At 38.3% G+C, this 8,931-nt stretch overlaps 1 long non-coding RNA gene across 1 annotated transcript in view; it reads right to left on the bottom strand.

The window, feature by feature from the left end:
* LOC106952179 (uncharacterized) overlaps nucleotides 1-8,552 on the bottom strand; it is a 12,192-nt gene extending 3,640 nt beyond the window's left edge. The window contains exons 1-2 of the long non-coding RNA XR_001425929.1: nucleotides 8,456-8,552; nucleotides 3,780-3,783 (exon numbers count right to left, since the gene is read on the bottom strand). This is a non-coding gene — a long non-coding RNA (uncharacterized LOC106952179). The remainder of the gene's footprint in view (nucleotides 1-3,779; nucleotides 3,784-8,455) is intronic.
* Between the last annotated feature and the right edge of the window lie 379 nt (nucleotides 8,553-8,931).

Genomic DNA, 8,931 nt, shown 5'->3' on the forward strand with positions numbered 1-8,931 from the left:
GTGCAAAAATAAATTTTTTTTTTTTTTTTTTTTTTTTTTTAATTTTTTTTTTTTTTTTTTTTTTTTTTTGTTCAGTTTGTTCAGTTTCAACTCTATTTTGTGTTTTTGTGCCCTGAAATATTTTTTGCATTTTTAAACAATGTAACAAAACAAAAAGTTTTTTCAGGCATCTTATCTGTAAAACTGTACAAGCTGTCTTGTACAATTTTACAGCAAATTCTCAGATGGTGTAAACAATTCAATATCACCTCAGAGGCAGAGCATGGAATGAGAGGACTGTCGAAGATTGTTTTTAAGTTTCATTTTGTACCATTTTTATTTTTACTCCATGAACATCTCCACTGTGACATCATGATCACAGCCAGCACCTGAGCAGGAGTCACTTTAGGGCTATTTATATGCTCACTCTGCTGCTATCCACATGTGGTATCATGTAGTATTAGTTGGAACTATATTTTTTCAAATATCACTTGAAATCCTCTGTAATACCCACTCGAAGCCCTCTATGCGCTCCCCATTTCTTACGTCTGCGTCATGCTGTGCCTCTGGCTCTCCTGCCACAGTTGTTCCCAGCAGTGGTTAGATTGATCTGAACTTCCATGGCTCTCCATGTGGCAGCCGTATTGATCAGCTTAAAGGTAGGGGGGTCAGTCGGAGGAGGAGGGGGGGATGTGGCCAGAGGAGGTGTCTTCACATGGTTCTCTTCTGTTGTAGTTGTGAAAAAAAAAAAAATAAAAATAATAATGAGGAATATCGGTGTGATGGCAAGTTTATACAAAAAAAACTGCATAGACAGCATGATGATGATGACTAATAAGTTTTGTCATTTTCATTATAACAGTCCTCTAATTTAACAGAAAGGTAACTTAATTCATTTAAACATTAATCTTTTTTCATTAATTCAGTTTTTTGGTTATTCACAGTTCTTTTTCTCTTACTTACGAAAGTCGAGGAATGGCATGGCAGTAAAAATATCCTACAAATACAAACAAGAAAACATTGACGTTCATTTGCATTCCTTACTTTAATAACCCCACTGCACTAGATATTGCAAATCTAGTGTAATAAATTACCAGTAGAAATCCCCTAAAGAGTGATTAGTTTTTACTTTAATCCCAGTAATAATCCAGCTGCTCTGTGAAAGCTAAAATGAACAGATATTCAAATAAGACAGTTTAGCACAGAAATAAAAAGCTCTTATTTTCAGATGTTACCATTAATTTGCAAAGCACATAAATTGTTGAGAAAAATACATGAAAGGTTAAAAGTCTATTTAAAAAATTTAAAAAGCACCTGAAGCAATTAAAAATATATATATATTAAATGCAAATAAATAGATACTTGAGGTGGACCGATACATTGGCTGGCCAATATTTTGGGTTGATTTTTATTTTATTTTATTTTATTGCATCTGCCGATACATGCATTCATTCACCGATCCATTTGCACTTTCAGCAGCCATGCCTTGAGATCCAAGTGACTGCATGCATTGCCGCTCCCTCTCTGGCAGAGAGAGGCTGGTAATATTGTAAGACTTTGTGTCAACAACAAGAAGGTTGAATTGTCAACTTTTAATGTATTTTTCCAACATCTATTTTAGCTGTTTCTAAAACCTTTGAAAGTCTGTCTGTCTTGTTGTGAAATAAAACTCTGTATTGGAAGCACATGTGTAGAAAGTATGTTTGTCATGCCATATTATTCAAGTGTCAGAATGGCCCAGTCAAAGTCCAGAGCTAAATCCCATTAAGAATCTGTGGTTAAACTTTAAAACTCATTTTTTCCCCCCATTCATTCTAACTAAGCTTTGACTCTTTTGCAAAGAAGAATTGGCAATGTTACAGTTTGTGAAAATAACAAACTGTAACATTTTGTTACAGTTTGTTACAGGAACCTGAAGCTAGTTCAGGTTCCTTTGTGTTTATTTTTCCATCAGTCTCTGTTAATTTTCCTCCAACACCTGTTGCAATTTCGCTCGGTTAAGCATGCCTGAATCAAATGCCATTTCCCACCCCTCCCCACTATATAAGTTCACTGTTTTTCATTGTTTTTTTTTACTAGTTCCTTCCATTATGCTGCCCCTGCTCCAGGTCTGATTCTTCTAGCAAGTTCTCCTTGTTTATTATTAAAACTCCTGCTTTTTGAACTAGAGTCAGTCACTGCGCTTGGATCCTATACAAACCACATACATGGCACAATCGTACATCTGAATACATATTCACAGTCTCTTTCAGAGTAATGCAAGTGAAAACCTTTCTTTTTTTCAGTATGTCCAGATATTGGAGCTGAGTTATAATGTAGTTGTTTGGATAAAAAAAAAAAAAAATGACAGCTTATTTTAAGCTTGTTGCCTCACTGGGCTATTTGGTCTGATTGTCACAGTGGAATTTCATCTCTTTGCTCTTGGAAATGAATTTTGAATTTTCTTAAGCATGAGCAACTTTCAGGTGGTTTCCAAGAACCTTTGAATGAGTTTGATATAATTCTGCGTATTTAAGACCAATTGCAGACTTTCTACACCCCATTGTGCGACCTACTTTAGCAGCCTCCCCCCCCCCCCACTGCAAGTCAAGCAGTAATGAATTTTGCAGAAGGTGCACGAGTCAGTAGTGGTTCCACTGCAGATTTCGAAGAACAAGGTGCTTATCTTAATGCATTTTGTATGAGAAAAGGGACGTGAAGACAACTGAAGATTGACTGTTGAAAGTCAAAATTCTGTTTATGTCACAAAGGAAATAACTAGCTTGACAAATATGCCGGTTTGGACTGCTTCAGCATCTTTTACGGAATTCTTAACGAGATATATGCAGTATTGAACCTTCAGCTTTCTTTCTTTTTTTTTTCTTTATTTAATCGCCTGTTCCTCGGAATAAATCAATAAGGATTATATCCTTACCCACACACCACACATCCTCAGTGATTCCCTTCTTAACTTTTTGTACTTAATATAGAAGTTTGGTTTCCTATGCTTTTCTTGTTTATAACCCTTAAAGATAGAAGAGAAATGCGCAATAGCACAGAGCAAAAAAAAAAAAAAAAAAAGGGGGGGGGGCCTCACTCCAGAAATGATTTCAAATTTAAAGTCAAGACATTCCTTAACTCTGTCTGTACAAATTTTTGGCCCTTACTGGAGGTGCATCTTTCATTTTTGCCACCTCTGGACAGTCGCTGTGGTCCATTCCCTGAGGCCAACTTGTCACTTGACTCTCATTGAACCTGTTTAGGCTTTATATTCCCTCTGTTTTTGTTCACGTCTGACTCTGTGTATCTGTCAGCGGTACACTCTGCTTTAAGGAAGGTAAAAGATACGGGAACAATTTACCAAGGAAAGTAAAGAGAAGTTTCTGTTGTTTTTATTCTTCACCATATTTATTCGTCTATCATTTTTTACTTGTGCAGTGCCTGCAAGGATCATGTGGATGTTCTAATAAATGCAGTTCAATCAGTCGCCAGCAGAACATTTGTATTTATCTAATGTGTACATTCCTCCTCAACTACACACACTTTTTCAGCTGACGAAGCCTAAGACATGGTATTTTAGGGTATGACATGCTGTAATGTTCGCCTTATGCTAATAGTAGAATGTGGCAGTATTATTAGTGGCTAATAATCCTTCCTTTTTTGGAATGGATTAAGTCTAAATACTTGTTCTCTAACAATAAACAGGATTATTTATTCAAAGAAAACCGGTTTCCTGTGCCATGATGGTGACATTTTTAAATGTGGGAACACTGGTAGAAAACAAATGGAGAAAGACAAATCCCAGCAGACAGTCTATGGACAAAACTAAACAGCATGCCAATAGAGTAGTGAGTCTGCAGGGAGACTCCATCGTAGGGGGCTGTCAGGTCCACTTATCCAGACAAACCCTGCTAGTTTAGCCTTGACCAAGACGGTACTTGCATCTCCGCCAAAAATTCAAGCTTTTAGAGGCCTCAAGAAAATCTCGCTCCCCAGAGGTCACAATCTATAGGCATTAGCCCTTCATCTACCTCTCCACTTCCATCTCTAGATGTCAGCATCAAGCCATTACCTCACCCCCACACCTTTGGCGAGACGCTGTGGGATCATCGGTGAGCTCTCAATATCTCTGGCCTGTCACTATTAATATCTCCTCTCTTTCCATCTCTCTCTTTCTAACTTGCAGCCTCTTTTCCTCTCCACCCCCTCATTCTCAGCTCATTTCGAGAGTATAGTTGACAGAATAGAGAGGGAGGGAGATAAAGGGGTAAATCAAGGCAGAGCATTTTCGAGGGGTGCCTCGCCAGAAAGTCTGCTCAGGCAGGAAAAAAAACAAAACAAACAAAAACAAAACAATTGATTGAGCAAAAATAAAAAGCGCAAGGGTCAAGACTGTTTACTGTATATCTATATAATACAGCATCACACTGATTATGTCTGATTGTGTGTTGTACAGCACAGCCAGATTCAGTTTGTTATTTATTGGCTTTTTTCCCCCTAAAGCATCCCAATCAATTACTTTGTTTTGATTTGGCAGACTCGGTACGCTGCTTTTAATCCACATTTTACATAACAGGATTTTCAAATGATATACTTCATGTTTCTCATGTTGAATGTTTAGTTAGTTCACTTGGTAAAACTGTTCAGCGTTTTGTCAGACTTAACAGTCGGTACCGGCGCACAACCTCAGTTATAATTTTTTGTTTTAATGGCTAAAAGCACCCACTCTCCAAAGTGCCGTTTTGTTCCAGAGGAGAGCGTAGTTTTGTTGAGGATTGGCAGCTGGATCATGTGTCTACGTGAGCAGTTCAAAACTGTTATACGTATTGCATTTTTTTTACGTAGCCTAATTGCTAGTTTTGCTTAGCATAACAATAAAAACATCTTGGTGGTGTGTTATTTGTATTAACCAGACGTTTTGTTTGTTTTTACGTGAAAAGAAAGTCTTGTTAATACACGAGTAACTCAGGCTGACTGTCTTTCTACAGTTTTTATTTTTTATTTTTTTATTTTTCTTTAAATCCAGCACAGAGTCGTGTCTCAGTTCACCGGAAATAGCTGAATACCATCTTTAGACGAATTTGTAAATGCAGTTCAAACACTGCTGGGTCTTTTATTATCGTCAAGTGGTGTTTAAAAAGCAGGGCTAAAAGGGCTTCTGTGATTCTAGTTTACAGTGCTTTGTGTAGCAGATAATGAGAATGGAACTCAACAGTGAAATATTGTGCAAAAGTGTTTAATTAATGGTATCAAGGCTTCTGATTTCAGGGTTGAAAGAACCCACAGGGCAATAGTTGTCAGAATAAAAGTTTGGAAATCTGTTGGACATAACTGAGGGTATAAGTGAAAGCAGAATCCAAATATTTGCATAAATTAACCAGTCAATCAATTTCCTACTGATGTATCTTACGGCTTTCTTCTTCAAAGTTCCCCTTCATTGTGAAGTCATGTTGCATTCCTCAAAAGTGTCATAGATGAATGTCATTTAATGAGACACGAAATTATGTAAAAATTTCTCCTTGCAATCATGACATTCTTGCAAATAGATAGATTTTTTTTTTCTTTATTTTCTCCCCATCACAGATCTCTTTTGTGCTTACACAGTATTTCAATGTAAATGTAAAAGCAGCTTTATCAGCAACACTCCCGGTGTCTTGAATCTGTCTGGTCCAATTTCTCATCCCTTTCACTCGAGCCCATGGATTCTCGCTGGTCGTTCATCATTCCAAGAAAGGAATTGTATTATTCACGCATAATCTGCCAGCAATGACTTATGACAATGTGCATGATTAATCACAGTAATAAGCCCCGAATGACATGCAAACACAATCACATGCACGGAACACGTCGACATTCCTGAGGGGACGACGGAGGGGAATTTGTGTTCCTGCATCCTTCTTCATTCTCATAATCCTCATGATGAGGGTCTGTTAACCTCTAACCAGATCCGTGTTTCTCAAAGAAAATACTTTGAGGTTTGAGGTTCGTTTTCATAACTTTAGAGGGATTTCGTGGCTGGAACCTGTTCCAGATGTAGCATGAGGTCCTATGCATCCTGTGGGACAGAACCAAAGTGGACCAAAGTGGGCTCATACTGAGTGGCTTTACACAACAGTAGGAGATGAGGGAGAGATTAAAAATGAATCTATGGTTCTCAACGGAGAGGAGGAGACGAGGACACTGACCTCTTTAGTGATTTTTCTTCCTCATTCGTGTCTCACTCTCTTTTTTTTATTCTCTCAAACACAAAAAAGGCACTAGGAGGACTTTTATTCAGACCATTTTTAGTGGTGAATGCATACATGGGTATTTTGTGAAAATTTTATAACTTGGGCAAGGCCCTAGATTGGCCCAGGGGAGGCTATGGGTGCTATATACCACTAAGGGAAGGAGCAACCACTTCCACTATTCAATTAAACCTCTGGAATAAGTGGTGGATTGAGTCACAAGGGAGAGGCGAGCAATAAATATACAATCTCACAGAGACGCACACGAGAGGGAAACTCTTTTTACTCACACACACACACACCTGGCAAATGCACATGCACATTTACTCTTTGTTTTAGAAACAACAAAGGCTATCTTCAGGGATGAAATGCACCACATTTGCCAGGAAAGGGGTGGGAAGGAAATTGAAGCCATTACAAGCCTTATTACTTTTTTATCAGAAAGTGGAGGATAAGCTAGTAGAATATGGGAAGATGGAACAGGAAGCATGGAGAAAAGAAAGGGCATATAAAGTTGAAGAGGATAAAAAAAAGGAGAGAGAGGAATTAAGATGGACCGATATAAGTGAAAAGAGATGGAATAATGGCTCATGAGGAACAAATAGCAAGTTGCTGATGAAAAGAGAAAATTGAGCCAGTGAATGAGGGGGAGACTGGGAGGAAATAATCAAATTCTGGCGCATTTCAGCTCAGTCCATTAGAAAAAGAAAAAAAGAACGAGTCACGAGTGCCAGTCAGCTGCCTGGCAGAGAAACTGCGAAGCAGCCCTTCGTCCTCTGCTCCGCTAACGTCCTCCTTCTGCCCATTGACTCGCCTTACTCAGTGAGAGCTACGGGGCAAATTGACGGTAAATGCAACAGTAAATGTGTGTGTGCTGCGCCTCTTATGTCTTGCATCGCTTTCAGGTTCTGCCTGTGTGTCTATCTAGCTAATTTTGATGAACGCTGCAGTGGGTGACTCATAAGGGGAAGATTACTCACAGTTTGACAAAAATAATACAATAAAATCATATTTCTGACTGCAATTCCTAAGGAAGAACCATCTGTTTTTATGAAAGCATGGATACGGTGACGTTTTCTATTAACACATTACTTGTATTTATTATGGCATGTAGTATAAGAGGAGTGTCTTATTTATTTGATTCATATAGATACTAATATCATCTTCACAGTTAGATGTGATTAAGATGAGATAAAGTAAATTTGATGTGATCAGCCTCTCACAGCTCATATTTTAACATGACCATGCTTTCAAGGGAAAATGATAGCATGAATTCAGCAGCTAAAAAAAATACATACAGTGGCTCTGTCTTTTTTGACAGGTAATCAGTAGCGCCTGGGTGTTGCTGCTCATCATACATGACACTTGTGTTGCTATGGGAATGCGGTGAAACCAACCAAATGCCCCTAGTTTGTTATCCTCTTAAGACTACTCTTAATACTTCCATTCTCTAGACTTTTGAGAACTTTGACAATCTTATGGAGCTGGGAGCGTTTGAAAGTGAAGCAGATGCTCTGTAAGCTTTTTTTTATTAGAGACAGTAACCCAGACAGAGAATGCAGTCTGGGCATATACATAGGAGCACAAGGAGACTTATCACACAGTTCGAGGAAAACTTTAGAAAATTGGGTCTGGACCTGAAATATTGAGGTCAAGAGAATATTTCCTTGTTTCACTGCGTTTGCTTCATACAGAGACTCTGGTCTCTCGGCTATTGAGAAACGATTGTTTCCTGGAGGCGTGGACTCTGTTGAAGTCTTAAATGTTACTCAATTGCTAATGTTTATCTGTGACGCCAGTTTGACCCTAAAGCTTACCAGACGCTGCCTGCGCTGTAAACAGCAATGTTCCACTGCGGAAAGAGGGGCGTTGAGCTGAACAAGATGGCCGTTAATGTTAATGCAATTTTTGGAAGCTTGGCCAACACGGAGAGAACAGCTTTCTTCTCTTCTAAAGTGCAACAGATTAATGTCACGGTTCACAACTTCTCCTTATGTTCACTGATTGAAGTTCTGTTCTAACATTTCCTGTGAAGTGCATCGGTATCTGTGTTTCCATTTGCAAATATGCGCAAACCTTTGCTGAAATTCTGCTCATGTTGGAAAGCATAATTTCACATAGTGGTGTTTCCATTGAATAAGAAACAATTAAAATCACGCATGAATATATATATATATATTTTTAAATGACTTATCACCCTAACACATAATGCCAGTATGTGTTAGTAACATACTGTTCCTGCAATTTCTAAATCCTCTTCATTTAAAAACAAAAAGTTAATCTTGCCTCGCTTAACATATTTATGCAACGCATCATTAAATCTTACCATCCTCATGAGCAAATCCCAAATAAGACAATTTAATACAAAACTCAACACATACTGTCAGTATGTGTTAGGGTGGAAGTTAGCAATCCACCTCATAAGGAAAAAATCATCTTCTGTTCCAACTCACTTTGTTCCTGCAAGCCTGGGAAAATATGTCATCTCTGTGTCATATCACATATCAAAGAAGCCAAAGAGATCAAATGAGAAACCTGATTGTCCTGTGTAATGGCTGGAAAAGACAATAAGAAATTAAATGAACCTTCAAACACATGCATGCAAAACAGAACACACAAACAGTCCTTCCTCGGATTCTGACTATTACGCTACGCTAGCATTACGGGTCTTGTTAAGCAGTCTTCAAGGACTTTGCAAAGACATTGCCAATAAACACATCATGGTCCTCACAATGAAACGGCACAC

The sequence above is a fragment of the Poecilia latipinna genome, unplaced genomic scaffold (genome assembly GCF_001443285.1).
Source record: "Poecilia latipinna isolate Pla-1442-1.1 unplaced genomic scaffold, P_latipinna-1.0 Scaffold497, whole genome shotgun sequence".
Taxonomy (NCBI): domain Eukaryota; kingdom Metazoa; phylum Chordata; class Actinopteri; order Cyprinodontiformes; family Poeciliidae; genus Poecilia; species Poecilia latipinna.